A 17,987-nucleotide genomic window follows, 5' to 3' on the forward strand; every position below is an offset into this window, starting at 1 on the left:
GGGGGATGCCTGAGTTCCCAACTCTGTTCCTCTTGGCTGTGACAGCCTAGTGCAGATGCCTCTCTCTTCCAGACCATGCCTGCATATCTGTATGGGATCCAGTCATCAAGGCCTCTCTCAGATGGTTAGGGCATAGGGTTCCTCTGAGACTTCAGAGTATGTGGAGGTGACCATGCCCACAGTCCCCCTTCAGAGAATGGGGGAGTCCCAGGGATAAGGATGGCAACATTGTCACTCAACTTAGAATACACTTCCTCAGAAACCATCAGAGAACCAGGTCTCCCAAGGAAAGGCCCAGAAACAGCTGTGGTTCCCAGTGCCAGCCACACTCCACACCATTCCCAGTGTGGTAACACACAAGTCTAGGCTGTGAACTCTTCACTACCCTGGATCACTGTTCAGATGATAAATTGGAGGCCTTGGAGAACCCAACAAATCAGCCAGGCTGAGTCCCAAAAGGTGCTCAGGGCCAGAGTCCCATCTGGGCACCTCCTGTTACCAGTGGCCATCCCGATGCAGTAAGAGAATTGGCACACCCAAGTGCTCAGTCAGTGTTTGTTTCTAGCCTGTAGTCCCTCCCTTCTCCAAGATGCTCTAAGCTCAGAAGCCAGGGCTGGGGCGGCATGAGAAGGGACTCATTTCCATCTGAAGTGAGTCACCAAAGTTGATAAATTTAGAAGTGGCCTAAAGAGCTCTTAATATCCTGCCTTCAGACACTTGGGAGGAGACTGCAACCCGGAAGCCTGGGCTCCAGCTACACATGGGAGAGCGGTAGTGTGGGGGTCCCCAGAAGACTCCCTTCACCAGCTGGGGCTTCTCTGCAGTAGCTCCTGAGCCACAGGAGTCCAGCTGCCTTCCCTATGCACAGATGCCCAAACTGGGAGCAGGCAGCCACACCAGTGCATGCTCACACTTCACATCTTGGTGCTCAGAGAGCAGTCACATCCACAACTGTTCCCATACAAGACACTGAGGGCCACTATACTAGCCAAAGGTCTGGAGACATCCTGAGGTGCAGGTTATGTTCCAGAGCCCCCCAAAGACGAGGCTGAGGCTCAAGCTAAAGGTTCATATATCTGCTGCCCTGTCCTGCCCCACACCTTCCTGTGTTGGTCCCTTTCTGCTGAGTGATGTCTCCAGCCAAGTCCCATGAGAGGGACATAGTGATGGGCATGCCTTCCCTGCACAGATGCCAGCTCCTTTCCTCCCACCAGCCCCTTCCCATGACCTTGGCTCTTAGAAACATCTGAGTGACTTTGAACTTGAGAATTTTGAAGTCATCTGAGCCCAAGTCTTTGTTTCAAAAATAAGAAACTAATATCTAGATAAGGACTTGTCCGGAGTGTCTGTTAATGCCAGGCCACTCCATTCCCAGGTCTCTGCAGCATCCCCTCCCTCAGCCACCTGGTGGCTCATCCCTGCCTGGCAGCTAAATAGGCTGCCCAGGGCTTCTGATCTCTCCAGGAGAGAGTTCTGCCTGTCGTTCTGCAGCAGCTGCTGGCAGCCTCCATGAGGCCAGAAGCCCACTGGGAAAGGACAGGGTGGTCAGTAGGCTCTGCTGACCTGGGGCAGGGTGTATAGCCCAGATCTGCTGTTTCCCCTGGTGTAGCAGGGAAACCCTGTCTGATGAGCGTCCTCCTTGCCTAGTGCAATCTGGACCAACAATGCCTCCCTTCCTTTCATACCAAACTCCTTTCTCTGTAAGACTCACAGAACCCCAGACCCATATCACAAAGGGTCCACACTGGCCTGTGCCTGGACAGGGAAGGCCAGTTACACAACCCCAACAAAGCAACATCTGGAGCCTTAGGGATTCCTGATGGCTGTTACTTTGTTAACCGTGTTTACTTTTGCTATTATTTATGGGGTCAGAAGGAATTCACTAGATGCTCATGACGTAACAGTTGCTGGCACATCTACCTAATTACTTCACTTGTATTTGATTAATCCTCATTTTTTTTTTTTGAGTTGGAGGCTTCTGTTATCCCTATTTCAAAGACAGGCGAGTTAAGGCAGAGAGAAGTTATGGGATTTGTAGCAAATTACACAGGAGAGAAGCAGAGGGGCAGGCACTGGAATCTCCAAACACATGCTTTCCAGTCCTCCCTGGATTGTGCTGCTTGCTGTTTTGAGCTGGCATTTATTAAGCACCAGCTGCATGCAGGCATTCCAAAAGCAGTTCTGAGGGGTGAACACTCGAGCTTTTGGGAAACAGGGGCTCCTGGGGAAGTGGTAGATGGAGGCTCCTTTGTCCCCATAACCTGGTGGCCCCCTGCCAAGTCTTTCTTCTTGTTCCCTGGATTTTGCTAACTCTAAACTATAACAATATTAAGCTGTTTAAGAAAGCTAAAGTGGCTATGAGAACCACCCTCCCCCTCCTTCAATGTGCCAAAATGTCAGAGTGACATCTGAGAGATAATCTGTCTGTATGACACCATGGCACAGGGGACACTTTACTGCCCAGGTCACAGTTGTGGAAGCTCAGAAACAGATGGAGGCCACACAGCCAGTGTGACTAAGTCCAGGTTTGATGCCAAGCAGCCAGAGTCTAGCTTTTATTTCTAACCATGGTGCTACCTACCAGGCAATGAGGGTTGCACCCTGCCCCATGAAAGCTTGAGAAGGCCAAGGAAGGCTGGATGCTCCCCAAGATCACCAGCAGACCCTTCAGCCCTCCACCGCCTGAAAGCTCAGCTCCGCAGGTCACCCTTCAGCTCTGGCCCCAAGTGTCCTTGACAGCCAGGTGGGGCAGCCAGACAGCCCCTCAGAGTGGTACCAACAGCAGGGACAAGCCTTCTTATAAACCCTGCTTTCTAAGGTGGCACAGGGGACACATGCTTCCTCCTTTGTGCTGCTTCTCCCAAAATGGGGTCATTCACTGTGGCTCCTCCTACAGCCTTTGCCACAACACCAAAAGCACAGGAGGCTGGCTGCGGATCCTTTTAAACCAAGAACTTCCCTCCTTGGGCTGGGACTGACCTTCTGGGGTCACCATCAGTTTGCCCAGGTACGAGCAGGACCCCATTCAGACACATTCCTAGTTGATAACTGAAATCAATCCCACTTTCATAGATCAGAACGCTGAGCTCAGAGAAGCCAAGCTCCTGGCCCAAGGCCACCCAGCAGTCGATACTGGCTTGGGGTTTATATTTAAAGCTCTCTGGTGCCATGGAAACTCCGCAGAGTGCTTCCATACGGCACCTCACCACACCCTCACACAACAAAGGAAGAACTCTTAACCTTGAGAAACCGAGGTTCTGGGCCTCAGGAACCCCCTGCAAACCCGCAATCTCCAGACACTTGGCTCCTCCCGTAGCACCACAGTATTGCATATAATCTAGGAACATCCTCTCATGGATCTTTTTTGATTGTGGCTGTCATTTATTTGTTGAGACAGGGTGACATGTAGTCCACGGTATGCAGCAAAGGATGACCGTAACCTCCCAATCCTCTTATCTCTACCTCCTCAGTGCTGGGATCACAGAGGACAGTCCTCTGGGTTTTTACACTCTCATAAACTTAAAATCATCTCCAGGTAATGTATAATAGTCAGTCCCACACAGACAAGCCTTACACTTGTTATTTAGGGGAAAAACAGGAAAAATGTCTGGGATGTTCAGTGCAGAAATAAGATTTTTCTTGAATATTTTCTGTGTGTACATGTAATGTATGGTGTGTGTACATGCGTGTGTGTCATGTGTGTAGGCATATGCACTTGTATATATGCACATGGAAGCTGGATATCAACATTGGGAATCTTATACTATTATTCTCTATCTTATCTTTTGATAACCCGAGTCACCCATGTGATAGACTGGCCAGGCAGCAAGCTCCCCAGCCTGTCTCTGTTTCCCTGGAGCTAAGGGTACCTGTGAATGACCACGCCCAGCTTTTATGGGGCAGGTGGAGATTTGAACTCAGGTCCTCATGCTTGCACAGCGGGCGTTTCACTGACTGAGCTGCCTCCCAAGCCCACTGAGCATTTCTTAGGCAGCTGTTGTGAATCCACAGATGTGAAAACTCATGTCCCTAGAGGGCCAACTGCAACAGACAGTTGACAGCCGACGAATGTGTTGAGGCTCAACCTGGACTGTGCCACAGTGAGCACTTGACTTGAATACTCTTGCCCCCCACCACAGCCACCCCCACCATAAGGAAGATGAGCACTGGTACTGTGCCCATTTTACAGAGGTACAACTTGAATATAAGCCACTAGTGTCACTACATGCAGCTGAATGCTAGAGTCAACTCCCTAAGATGTGACTTGCTAGAAACAATCCCCTCCCACACAGCAAAATGAAGAAATGTTTACCAAATACTGAGGACACAGCATAGTTCCTCACAAGGGGACCGGTGTGTTGTCATGACTATGATCCCACAAGGATAAGGACATGGGGTAGTGGGGCTTCTTAGGAAGGGACCGTGGCTCTCGGCACACTTCCTCATGCTGGTCTCTCATGGTTAAGGCAGGTGTGAGCAGCACCCCTGGGGCCCAGAAGCCATTGCCACTTGGAATCCTAGCTATGGGCCCAAGCAGAGCTCTGAAAATATGGAGAAGAGAAGATGTGGGTTCAAACCCCAGTTCTTTTTCGCTTGCTGTGACTTGGGGACCATCTTAACCTCTCTGCCCTTGCTTCTTTTAGCTATAAAATGGTTGAGAATGATGGAGAAACCAGCTCCTAGAAGCTAAAAACATTCAATAAATACCCAGGTCCAGCTGCACCCTCAGAACATACCAGGATCTCTTCATCGTGTTTGTTACAACTCGTAGGCCCTAATCACAGAGCAAGCATCTTCCTAGGAGACACCAGGCATGGCGAAGAAGGAGCCTGAAGACAGAGGCAGAGACCAGCCACAGGTCTCCAAGCTAGGGGATAAGCGGGGACAGATTCTCCCTGGCCACCTCCAGGAGGCGCCAACTGGGCAAACCTCACGTCAGACTTCTGCCCTCGAGGCCATAGCAATACCTTTCTGCTTTTTAAGCTACACTGTAGAAATTTGTGATGGCCGCAGAGAAAGTGGCTACAATTTACCACCTTAGTCTCCACCATCAATCCTGCAGACCACTCGACACGTCTTGGCCCTGTCCTCTGGTGGCCATTCACAAGGGAATCAGTTTGAGACCACTAGATACCAGCCGAATGAAAGGCACTGAAGTTCACTGCCACTCATGGAACAGGGTCCAGTGGCCAGGGGAACCCAGCTTATCTGACCCTCAGGCCGAGACTTCCCCTTTATCTTAGGGGATCTCTGTCCTGTCCATGCCTTACCATCTGGCCTTCCCACATTCACCACCATGGTCCTTGGCCATGAGTGCAGTTCTGCCCTGTAGACGTTCCCAGCTCATGTGTGATGCTCGTGGGGCTTAAAACTCTGCCAGACTCCATTGCAGAGTTCCCTACTGTACACCAGGGGCAGCCTCAGCACCCTTGCCAGGGCAGGTCCTCAGCTTGCTGCATACAGGGTCATCCGTTCCTATTATGAGCACACACACACACAGTAGTCCTGGGCAGTGCACACATGTGCACAACTCGCCCTGACACAAAGCTGCTAGCCTGGGGCACTCTTGAATAGTGGTGGCAGTGGTGGTAGGGTTTCCCCGCCATACTCTGTGATTCCACCTTCATCTGTTCTCATGGTACCCGGCAGTTCCACACTCTCACACATGAGCCGGGTAAGTGGGTACTGTCATTCCTCTGTTGTCAGTTAGGAACCCGAGGTTCTGTCCTCCTGCCTGAAACCTGGTAGCACCTGCTAACACCCCTGTCTTGCTGTTAGCTCTCCATGAGGGTCATAGCAGACACTTAGCTGTCCCTGTCCAGGGGCTTTCTCCCTAACAACTCCCTCATCTAAGGCTCCCACCAGGAATAAGAAGAAGAAAGAAGAAAGAAAAAGAAGGAGGAGAAGAATGAGAAGGGGGAGGAAGAAGAAGAGGAGGAAGAAGAGAAAAAGAAGAAGAAGGAGGAGGCGGAGGAGGAGAAGAGGGAGGAGAAGAAGAACCTTTTCAGGTTTACGATTCGATTCTGGTCTCGAGGAAGAGCAGGGTGGGCCAGGTACCCAGATTCTAAGCAGGAGAGGTACCCTGCCTCCCACACTGATCTAGGTGCTCTAGGTAAGGGTAATGGTGGGGGGAATCTGACCATCTCTACAACATGTGTGCCTGTGACACTCAGCTGGGAGTTGAGGACGATGGGAGGAGCCTCGTTCTGCACTTTCAGGTTCCCAATCTTGACCCTATACATCCTATAAGCTGGTCATATAATAGCTAAAAAATCCCCCATAGTTTACTTTAACCCCCACCTCACCCCCAATTAGAGAGAAACAAGATTTAAGACAGGAGGGGCCATTTTTCCCAAGACCTGTTTGCAAGATGACATCCAGGTCCACCTAGCTTCCCCAAACCTTCTCCAAGTCCCTTGAGCTCCTGGAGGGGAAAGGGTTAAATTTTGAAGCACTTGGAACAGTAGCACAGACCTCCTAAAGCATAAAGGGACAAGACTTGGGACTTCTCCCACTCCACCTCTGGCCACCAAGGCAAGGGAGCCTGCAGCCCCTACTCTTCCTCCCTTTCTCTCTTCCTCTGACCTTGGACTTGGCCCTTATCCTGTCTGCAGATCCTGATGCCAACTGTTTCTTTGCACACACCCCATGCCAGTGCCCCAGCTCTCAGCCAGCTGCAGGATTCGGTGGGGCAGGCATTGTGGTCACAGGTGAGGAGACTCAGGACAGAGAGCTGCAGTAGTGCAGCCAAGGTCACACAGGTAGCCAGGAGCGGAGTGTGAGGCACTCCTCCTTTCAACCTGAAGGCAACACATGGGGACAGTCAGAGTCCACACAGGCCACTATTGCTTCTTTTGTGAGATCTGACAGAGGCCAGCAGGGCCTTCCAAGCTCCTGACACAGCAGACAGGAAACCACCCCTGTTGGGTGTCTGTCCTGTGGCGCTCCAACTGGGCCTGACCTCATACCCGAGGGGCTAGGAGCTCAAAAGGAAGTGCCAGTAGGTCTAGCTGTGTGACCTAGGGTGGTAGCTTCTTGTTTCTCACCTGAGATGTGGTGACACTAGGATAGTTGCACCAAAGCAATGTATATGGGGCAAAGAGCTTGGTGGATGTTAGCTGGCATAACATTTGTTAACGTTCCCATTAAGGCTGGGTGAGGGGAGCGGGGGCAGGCTGTGGAGGGGTGGGTGTCTCTCACTCTGCACACTAAATCATAGGTAGCTTTTCTGCCCTTAACCAGAGGATTTAGAGGCTACTGAAGGAATCCCCGGGACACAGCTCTCAGAGGCCACACACCAGTGGGCTGGCTTCCTGGCTCCAGAAAGGGCTGATGGGCTTTCTGGGCTGCTCGTGGTCTGACCAATGGGCAGCAGCTGCACCCACCCCCTCCTCTGTCTCCTTTCCAACTCCAGGCAGCCTTCTCTGCAGACCATCAATCACCACAGATGGTCTTGTTCAGTCCAATCACAGTTCCCCAGGAACGTGGACTGACCCGCCTCTCGGGCCTTCAGGAAGCTTAGGTGGCCACTCAGGATCCAGTGTCCTTCTGGCCTCCCAGTCAGTCCCCCAGGGGGCCTCTTCCCAGAGCTCATAGGGCCACCTTTGCTTCTGGAATCTGAAAGGATAACCCCGTGTCTGCAGAGGTGCAGCGGCAATGTTCACTGTTGTCTTACACGTGGCACTGACATTCACCTGTGGGGACATTCCAGGGTGCTGTGTTGACAGGCATTCCAGTGTCGAGCATCTGTCACCTGCGCTCCTGGGGCAGCCCTCACATGGGTAGAGAGTACATTATTGTAGCTGCTGCAGGTCCCTGTGTGTGCAAGGGCTGCACTCATGTGGGGGCAGGTTACACCCGCTTGAGTGTTCATGCTGCATTCAGCACAGGGTCCTAGGAAGCCAGGGATGTGCGCTGTGTGTGCAGGGGCTATGGTGTATCTGTCAGTATAGGCATTGTGTGTTTACATTTATGACATGAACATGCATGACGCACTACTCATGGGTTCTGTATTGGCCCATGGACACTGGAGTGAATCTGTGCACATGCATGCACCCTCATGCAAATGGACTGGGTTGTGAAGGTAGCTAAATGGGAGGCATTAGCATCCTCCCCTAGTCCCTCTTCCCCTGCGGACTCCCCAGACCACAGCCCCTCTTTGCCACTGCCCCTTCAAGGAAGTTACCAGGCGGAAGCCCCAAGCTCCAAGGCCTGTGCTCCAAGCCCCCTCCTACTGCACACGTCAAAAGAGAATTTCTCCGGATGGCAACCGCCGCTCTGGGAAATGCCCCAAACGTCAGCTCTGCTCCTCCTAGTGATGTAGAGAGCCATGCCCAGTGGAGGGGAGCCCCTTCCATACTGCTGGGACTCAGCGTCACAATAAGACCCTCTACTCTCGGCTCTGCTGGTGGCCGGCCTACTCCCTTACCCTTCTGAAGGTCGAGCCAGGTTCAGCCTCTAAGGAGGGGGGGCTTCCCTGATGGGGGTCGGCCAGCTGCAGGGTCCCCTCACCACTCAGTATGTGGAGCAGAGGTCAGCTACTTGGCTCAAAGGGGGTGGCTGTCAGTACTTGCCCACCCTAGAAGGTCCGGATCCTTCAGGGAGGCAGGGAGGAGCCCCAGGTGTCTCGGTGCTCAGAGGGTTCACCTAGACTAGTAGTCTAGTGAGGAGCTGGGCTTTCGGGCTGAAAGTGCCAACTCCTCCATCCATCTAGCATGACTGCAGCAAAATGGCCTGCCCACCCACTCCTGCCCCTGCCTGCCATCGAGGGGACTTGGGACACATCCCTGTCACCACATGCCTAGCTCTCCTCAGCCAGTGGATCCCTGTACACAGCGGTCCATCATCAAAGGGACCCTCCACAAGAGCCTCCCCTTGGCTCTTTCCTGGGACACCTTCCAGTACTCTATGTCTTCCAGAGGCCAGGATCAAGAGGAGACTGGTGTTTCTGCAGACCGGCTGCCACCACTAGCCCTTGCATAACATCTTGGGGGCATATGCCATCTGGAGGCCACCAGCATCCACCTGAGACCCTGCATCCCCTTCTATGGTACTCCCTGCTCCTGTCCCCAGCCCCCACCCAGCCCCTCACCCTGGACTGTCCCTCAGCCCGGGATCCCAAGCATCTCCAGCTGCCTTCAGATAAACAAGTCAAGCTCCCACCACCCCCCTCTTCCCGCCGCCACCATCAGCACTAGGGGGAAAAAACGGCAAATGCAATCAAATCAAATCAAATCAAATCAAATAGGTGAGGGTGGAAGGGGAGAGCAGGACCAGGCTCCTTTATTTTTTATTTTCTCAAGCTTGGGTGAGGGGAGAGATGCCGGTTACTTACTTGGCTAAGGCAATCGCCAGCGATCGGCTCGGGTTCCAGGCGGGCAGTCCGTAATCGCGGTGCGGCAGCTGGCGCCGCGCGGAGCCCAGCCCGCGCGCCCGGTCCCTGCGCAGACTGTACCATCGCGCCTGAGGCTGGGGGGGCGCGGCCGCCGGGGGAGGGGCTCGAGCGCGGACCAAACCACCCTGCGTCCGGGAGCGCTGTGCCGGGCATCACTCCCGTGGGACGCATCGGCGGTCGCCCGCAGAACCCCAGGGAGAGGCCAGATCCCCTCTCGCTGGAGGCTGTGTCAAGGGCACGAGGAGGGGAGGGTCAGGACCCAGCCCCGGACGATCAGGGGTTGGTGAGAGCAAAGGAGGAGGCACTGTTTTCACAAGCCTTCCCCAAGTCACTTCCTACTTTGTTAGCTAGGGTGGGGGTTCCAGCCTCCCCAGATACTGACAAAATGCCTCTATACTTGGGAGCAAAGACCGCACAAAGTGGGAACACCTAAATGCTCGTATGGTGACAGGGTCTGTGGAGCAGACTCCCCAGTCAGCTGCCCGCTGTCACCTACACCCCTCTGCATCCCCACAAGGTGCCTGGGTGTGCCTACCTGCCCCAAGGTGGGGATGGGTCGAATCAGGAGAACCCTTGAAGAGGCCATTTCTCCGCTGGAGTGTTACCACATTCCCACTATCGGCCAAGGTATCTGTAATGAGTTGGGGGTGACCCCACTGGTGGCTAACCACTTCTAGGGACTCCAGAGTGATTCCATTTTGGAGTCTGCAGGAATGGACTCCCCTATCCAGCTGCTCACTTCCTCCTGTTTCAGCTCCTCTCGGAGCAGACCTGTGGACTCTCAATTCCAGACAGACCTGGACTGTAATACCAGGGGGACTAGCACCCTAGCAGGCAGCTGAGGGGGTCTCATTGGATGAGGAGTTTTCCCTTCACTTTCCTCACTGGCTGAGGTACCCCCACACACTATGGTCATGCCTCTACACACCCAGGAGTGGCATCCTGCTGGAAAGAGGGTATGGCCTATAGAAAGACCTTCAAGGCCAGTGTGTTGGAGCATCTGTCAGCCTGTGTGGGTGCAGGAAGGGCAGGACAAGGGGGGGGGTGCCCCTTGAGCCAGTTCCAGACAAAAGCTGCCTCCTTCCCTACCCCCACTTCTGCCCACCTAGGAGCCACCCGCCTTTCTGAGCGTCCTGTTGCTGCTCCATCCCCGGCTGGCACAGAATATCAATTTGTCTCGTTAAGCTGAAAAGTCTGCACTGCACCAAAATCAGAACCCGCCACGCAGAGAGGGGCTGAGGAGGGAGAGAGCCAGAGCAGAGCCCAAGGCAGGGCCCCAGAGCAAGGTCATACCACCACCAGCCCCACTGATCTTCAAACCCCCAGACTGATCATAGGGCCCCACCTACCCCTGCCAAGCAGCGGTCTGCATGTGTGAGCATGTACAGAGGTGGGGGTGCCCAGACGCTGAGGATGTCCAGGCCTGGTAATTGTCCGTGGAACAAGAATGTGACTCGGGGATGACCCCTTTCTGGGGTTGACACTGGAGAGCCTCGGGCCCCATCAGAGGGACTCTTGCCCGTGCCCCCCCCCAAAAAAAACCAGCCTCATCTCTGCTTCTCTTTAACCCCACCCTTCCTGGGGGCATTCTAGTGGTCATATAAACTCCCAATCAACACTGTCCTTATGACCAAGGGCCAGGCTGGGAGGCTAGAGGCCACCCTGCCCCCACCAAGGCCTAGAGAAACCCCTGGACCTTGGCTCAGGGAGGTGGGCCTACAGGGCAGCAGGTGAGAAGCCTTGGCCAGCTGACTGTGGGTGCAGGAGTCTGTCATCATGTCTGTGTCTGGAGTGAACCCAGAGAATGGGAGCTGGGAGTCACCCATTTCCCCACTATGTCTCTTCCTGTGTCAGGCACAGAGTCACTTGCAGATCAGGGAACCACAGGGCCTTGAACCCTGGGGGCTACTGTGAAGATTTAGAGGAGAAGCCTGGATGTGGTTGTCAGGGTAAAGCTACACAGTTGTCTAGATAAACTGTCCCTGTGATTGAGGTCTTCAGGCCCAAGTCCAGGTTGCCTACAGGTAATAGATAGTGGGGGTGCCTGGCAGGGGCCCCAGTACTCATTTCCTTTGAAGGACTGAGTCCAGCCTGCCCAGTGAGACCATGGAGACATGTTGGCTTCACTCACAGATACCAAGAGCTCCAACATTCAATCAGTTTCAGATTTTGCTTCTTAGAGTCTAAAACTAGCATCCGACAGAAATGAACCCAGATAGCCATCTCCTTGTGAGCCAGGCCCCGTGTCCGTCTGTCTCTGAGTCTGTATCCCAGTGGCTTCTAGGTCCATGAAATTGCACTCATCCTGCAAAGCCATATTCATCTTCTCCTTTTCCAGACACTCCTACTACTTTCACTTACTCAGTTAGCTCGCCTCAGTCTCATCTTTGACCATACCATGCTGTGCCGGTCTACAGGTCTGTTCCTCTCATTGGGCTGTGTCTGCATTGGATGGCTCCCTAGGGCCCCATATACTAGGTGCCAGCATGTTATAGATGCAATAAAGTCCTGACTGAGTCACTGCTGTGTGATTTTGACCCACCAAGTACCAGACCCAGCAAGACCCCGGGGAACTGGACTTCCCACAGTACAGTGGTTCAGGCTGGGACTCAAAGGGAAAGGCTATGAATGCTTTGCCTAATGATGTCCTAGAGGGTGGGAGGTGGCCAGGGACATCTGCCTGACCCAGCCATGGACCTTGGGCCTCCTCTTTTGGCCGTGGCTACTTCTAGGTCACTGTGTTGCTCTTCCAGGATATGTTAGGGGCCAGGGGTCTGGGCAAGTTGGGGCATTGGGCAATCAGACAAACAAGGCATGTATGTTGCAATCCTGAAGAGGTTGGACGTGACAGATCAGGGCTACCTGTGGGGAATAGGGCACATAGGCAGGTGGCCGGCTGGGAGGGTCACCAGCAGTTTTTCATCCAGCCTGAGCTGGCTTATGGTGGATCTGGTCTGAGGGTCAGGGACAGGGCAGGGGTGAGGCGTCGGAAGGGCAGGAGAGCAACTGGTGACTCCTGGGTTTAGTTAGCAACACCGAGGAAGAGCTTAGGACCAGGGCCAGGGATGAAAGGAGAAAGCCACTTTGTCAAGATCAGTCTGCTGGAGTCAGAAGCCAGTGGCCTCTGGCCTGGGTCACTGGCTTTCCATGGAGAGATGGGAGGGTACCCTTAAGGCACGTGGCCACTGTCACCAAGAGCATCTGTCTGTATCCTAGGAGAGAAACAACCTCCTTCGTGCTCCCCTCAGGCTGGCACCGTCTTGCCAGTGTGCACAGCCACTTCCCCGCCATCCACTCTGCCTTGTGACCTTGATGACCTTGGTCTCTACCTGTTCTGAAAACTCTACCTGCCCACCCCTGCAGCCCTGCTCTGACACTCCCATTACCTTCTGATTCCATACCCTGCTTCCCGCCTCCTGCCTGGAGAACTCCTCCTCATCCTTCAGGAGTCCTCTCCAGCAGCCCGTCCTTCCTGAGCGCCTCCCAGAGTTCCCTGCTCCATCAGCTGACCTTCCTATGCGTATGTGTTTATCATGCGGATGTATTCCTGGGGACAGGAACCTGGATCTCATTTTCCCGTGGCATTCCTGGCAATGGACACGAAGCCTCAATATCTATTGATCTAAACAGTCAGTGCAAGTTTGTTGAATGAAAACGCAATCCCTGGAACAGGTCTGTGTTTGCCTTTCTTGGTGGCTCTGGAAATGTTCTTTGAACTGGGGCTTCTAGTGTAGGAAGTTTGCCAATGAGTGGAGTTCCCTCGGTATGCTAAGCTTAGAAGGGATAGAGGAAAACCCCCACCTTCACTTGAGTGCCCCTGTCTGGAGAGGCCTTAACTGGGACAGGAGGCTGGAGCTCTTATCCTCAAAAGTCGCATCAGCCACACGCAGCAGATCATGAAGTCATTTCTTTGTGTGCGTCAGCCAATCAAGCCTTCAGTTCTCACTGAATAGAAGGCTGTGTGTTGGGGTCTCCAGTTACTTGAGTGTGTGTGGACTTCAGTTCTCCTGATGGGAGAAGAGCAGGAAGGCAGGGACAGACAGGGTGGAGGTGACGAGTCCTGGGATAGCAGGAGGAGGAGGAAGGGAACTGGACATTTGTCAGGCCCCTCCTTGTTGGCTTGCAACACACAAATTGTCACTCATTGCTCATCACTATCCAAGGAGTATGTGGTACAATCAGTTCTCAACCTGGAGGTAGGAAGCAAGACCAGAGAGGGTGTGTGGCTTGCTCACGGCTGTGTGGCACAGGGTGGATGATTGGAACACAGCACTGGGATCTCTCTGCTCTCCTACACGGTGGAGACTGTGGGACCTGGGAGGGACTGGGCTTCCCAGAAGAGGGCAAGGCAGAGGGGGTAGCAGGTGATATGAGTGGAGCCAACTTCTGAGTGTCGGGGGCGCACAGGTGAGAAATCAGGGCAGAGGGCATCTTCTCTGGTGTCTGTGTTGCATGGTTGTTGCATAGTGACTTCTTTGGCACTTTTCTTAGTGCTAACATGCATGCTTCCATACATTCTACAGAAACATACGTGCGTACACACACACACGCTCACACACATGCACACACACGCTCACATGCACACACTTACCCACATGCACAGCAGCCCCAGTGTACAGAGTACTATGTCATTTTACTGATGGAGAATCTGGGTAGAGTATGGGGACCCCAAACCCAGGGTTCCATAGATGGAATCAGAACCAGAAATTAGGCTCTTCTGGGAGTCTTCCATTCTATAGCTGGGTCCATAGGCTCATTCTGGGGCTGTCCCCAGCCATTACAGCCCTTCCCTGCTATTCAGATCTTCTGGGGACTTCTAGGGAGCTCATTTGTCTCTCAGATCTCCATGGTACCCTAAGATGGCCAGGGAGCCCAAGTGGGCACTAAGAGCACAGGGCTGGAACTGACCTGGTCCCACCCACGCTCCTGGAGTGCTGTTTGACTCCGGACAGATTTCTTTCCAAATGACGAGTACACTTCCACACAGTTCCCACATCTCCAAGCTCACAGACGCAGTATCCATCAGCACCTGATTCCCAGTTGCAAGAAAATTGCCAGATAGGGAGAACACGGGAGAATGGAGAACCTCAGGGTACACCCATGGGAGAGTGAGACAGGGCATAGAGTGCTCACAGGGCATCAGACCTCTTGGTGAGGGCAGAAGGACTCAGTGGCTTCCCTGCAGGACTGTGACTAAGCAGTATCTAGAGGCTGAGCAGGGGGCTGGGTGTACCAGGCAACAGGGGTAGACTGTGCGAGGGTCCTGAGGCTGGAAAGCACCATGCAATTCTAAGGAAGGGGAAAGGAGGGCTGAAGGACTGCAGGGGCGAGCAATGGCATGGGGTGGCCGTGTGGCCACTCTACAGATTCCTGTCCGTATCCTGGGAAGGCTCCCAGAGAAAACTGAGGCTGAGGTTCGTATGAACCTGCTCTCTTCCTGGCCATCTCCTCACATTCAACCCTGCTAGCTTCTCAGTGAGCGAAAGGGGCCAATGGAGAACGTCAGAAACACCAGTGACCATGCCCAGAGTGTGGAGGAGGGCAGACTGTAGGAGACCTGACAGGGGATAGGAAATGAGTTGAGAGTAAGTCAGGGCACAATGTCCCCCAACAGGGTCTGGACTGGCCCTGGGTGGCACTGCTGATACCAGTCTCAGGGAAGCCAGGACTGTTGCTTAGTGTGACTAAGAGGTGGCCAGGTTGGAAGAATCACTGTATGCCCAGGTTACCCTAGGACCTTCTCACACGAGGATGCATTGAAAGCCTCCCTGGGCCCTTCAAGGCAATGTATCACCCCATTTCACAGATGATCAGACAGAGGCTCAGAGAGCACTAGCGCAAACCTGCCCAGCTGCTAGGCGTAGATGGGATGCAGCTGAGTAACTCTTTGTCTCCCTGTTAATGGTCTTGGGGAGGTTTGCCTCTTGCTGGGAACTTCTGCAAGTAGCCTTGGGGAGCAGGGAGGAATGAGAGGAAAAGGCAGGGTGAGAGCCAGAGCTGGGCTCATGGACTGGCTGCCCTTGATAGCTGATCTGGGTGATACTGATGGACTTGACTGATTTCTTTAAGCTAGGCCTTATACATCCTCCCCAGAGGCTGCTGGGAATTCCTCCTGAGAGCTGTCTTGAGCTGGTTCACATGGACACACTGCCCTGCCCTCCACCCAGACCAGTCTTCCCCGCTCACAGTCTGAGGCCAAGCGGGGGCTGCTTCCCTTACGACATGCACCACAAAGCCAGTGATGGGGTCTTCTGGCCCATGAAGAAATCTAATCACCCTGTGAGGTCACCTTGCTTGGAGTTCATCTTCACTAGCTGTGGCTCACCAATGAAGCTACAACAGTCTGCCTGAGTGCAGGCTGCTGTCACCACCAGCCCACAGCGAGTCAGGAAAGAACACTGTACCAGCAGTCACCAGGATAGGACAGACTCAGGAGCATCTATGACAGTCTGACTTTATCCCCCAGTCCCCATGACCTGGCATTCCCCTGACAAAGACTCAATAGAAGGAGAACATGGAAGGGCATGTCCAATAGGAACAAGGTACTGTGCCATTCTTGGGGGCACAGAGGAGCAGGGTTAGGGGTCAAGGTGATTGTAACTGAACCCTATCTCTGCTGCTTAGGTCTGGGTGGCTGAGAGATGGTTGCTGAGCTAGTTTGAATTTCAGTTCTTACATCAGCCAAGTGGAAGCAATGCTTGGGGTTAATGGCACTCCAGAAGGCATGAGTAAGCCATGTGTATACATGTGGTATATAATAGGTGCTTAGAAAAATTCAGCTTGTGTCTCCTTCATCTCCACTCTGCCAAGGTGACATCTTCAACTCATATGACAGCTGGACTTTGATTGCAAACCAAATTAGAAAGAATCTGAAGTGGGCACTGCTTCGCACTTCAGCATTAATTAAGCACCTACTATATGCTTAATGGTATGGGTACTGTCTTCTGGAAGTAGAGCTTATAGATGACAAAGAAGGAAAGAAAGGAGGAAGTCTGGAAATCTTGGGGAGGTGCTGAGGGGTGCCTTTGTAAGAAGAATTTCCCCCTTCCTTCTCCTGGGGTACCTCAGGCACCCTAGAACCACATAACTGGAAAGCATCTCTTTCATGACTTGGCTAAAGCACTGAGATGCAACCCCATAGAAGAACCAACACATCAGCCCCTAAGGAGCACCTAATCCCAACCCAGTCCCTAGAACAGTGCTGGCTAGAGGCCAAGAGGTCTAACCTAGAGCATCATTATTGGTTTGTGCAGAGCTCAACTCAAATATGAACTCTGCCATGCGTTGGCTGTGTGGCCCTGGGAAAATCACTCTACCTCTCTGAGCCCTATTTCTTTATCAGTCACGTGACAGGAACATCCATCTTAGTCTATCTTGGGAATGAACTGAGACAAGGCCTAAAATATTGTTCCTGTTAGGTATGGCAAGCACAAACTACTTTGTGAAATTACCCATAAGCCCCTTCTCTGGGGCACAAGCACCTGTACCTTGCACGGTGTGACTTGGAGGCAACCTTGCCCCGTGGAGTCCTGGAATTGCTTGTGGTGCTTGCCTGTGACCTCACTGGCAACTTAGACCCTTTCCAGGTGACAGTAAACCCTATAAGGATGGCATCTACTTTCCTAAGAGCTGCCTGGGCACAGGTACCAGCCGTGCATGGTAACCGGGGCTGGCCATTTTCTCCACTAGTCCTTTTCATTTGCCCCAGCCTTGGGCTCTGATGGCTACTGGAGGACTGGGCACATTGCTTCCTGATGGTTGCCACTCTGCTCTGTCCAAGGGTTCCAGGCAACACCAATGAGAGACCACTCTAAGTTGGCCAGTGAAGACCTTGCTCTCTTTCTCTCCCCCTTTCTTGCTTTGCCTCTGTACCCAAAGCCTCTGCCCCAGCCCTCTCTGCCTCTGGAGCACTGAGGGTCCCTTCTCTAAATTCTCCAGTGTTTGACCACATGAGACACAAACTGTCTTGGTCTCTCCACGCCTCGGTTCCTCTCCTATGGTCCACAAACCTGCTGGCCCTGGAGCCCTGGAATAAGTTCTGATCTGGAATCTTCCTGTGTGGCACTGGCCGAAGGCTGCTGCCTCTCCAGAGCAGGGGTGTAACAGGGAGATGGTGCCGTCCATGGGGCAGGGTGTAACAGGGAGATGGTGTCGTTTATGGGCTCTTGTGAATTCTGCCCACAGGTCTCACTTCTCCTGACCACTGTCTTTCCCCGTTCCATCATCTGCAAAATGGAGGTTGGAGCTGGCTAGATGGCAGAGTGGTAAGGGCACTCGCTGCCAAACATAATGTTGAACACAAGGTCAGCCCCTGGGAACCACATGGAAGGAACTGACTCCTGCAAGTAAGTTGCTTTGGCTTGCACACACACAAACACACACACACACACGCAAAATACATGGATATAAAAACCTCTAAAATATGAGTGAGGAGTTTGCAGTTTTGTAGAACTGCACGGAGATCCCCTTGAGAGATCTGCCAGCTGGGTTTGGGATGAAGTCACTCGGAGGGCTGCTGGGCTACATTGAAGGGCAAGGCTACATTCTACAGACAATTTAAGATGTTTGGGGAAACACACACACACACACACAC

General features: G+C 53.1%; 1 protein-coding gene across 9 annotated transcripts in view; it reads right to left on the minus strand.

The window, feature by feature from the left end:
* The window catches only part of Atp2b2 (ATPase plasma membrane Ca2+ transporting 2), a 320,647-nt gene that overhangs the window by 153,240 nt on the left and 149,420 nt on the right, over positions 1-17,987 (minus strand). Inside the window, exon 1 of one of the 9 annotated variants that reach the window (XM_026788028.1) lies at positions 9,335-9,415. The exons of the other annotated variants lie outside the window; for them this stretch is intronic. The gene's annotated coding sequence lies outside the window, so the exon portion shown is untranslated. Of the gene's footprint in view, positions 1-9,334; positions 9,416-17,987 lie in introns of those variants that run through there. 9 annotated transcript variants of the gene reach the window in all.

This window comes from Microtus ochrogaster, unplaced genomic scaffold, assembly GCF_000317375.1.
Source record: "Microtus ochrogaster isolate Prairie Vole_2 unplaced genomic scaffold, MicOch1.0 UNK1, whole genome shotgun sequence".
In the NCBI taxonomy this organism is placed as follows: Eukaryota; Metazoa; Chordata; class Mammalia; order Rodentia; family Cricetidae; genus Microtus; species Microtus ochrogaster.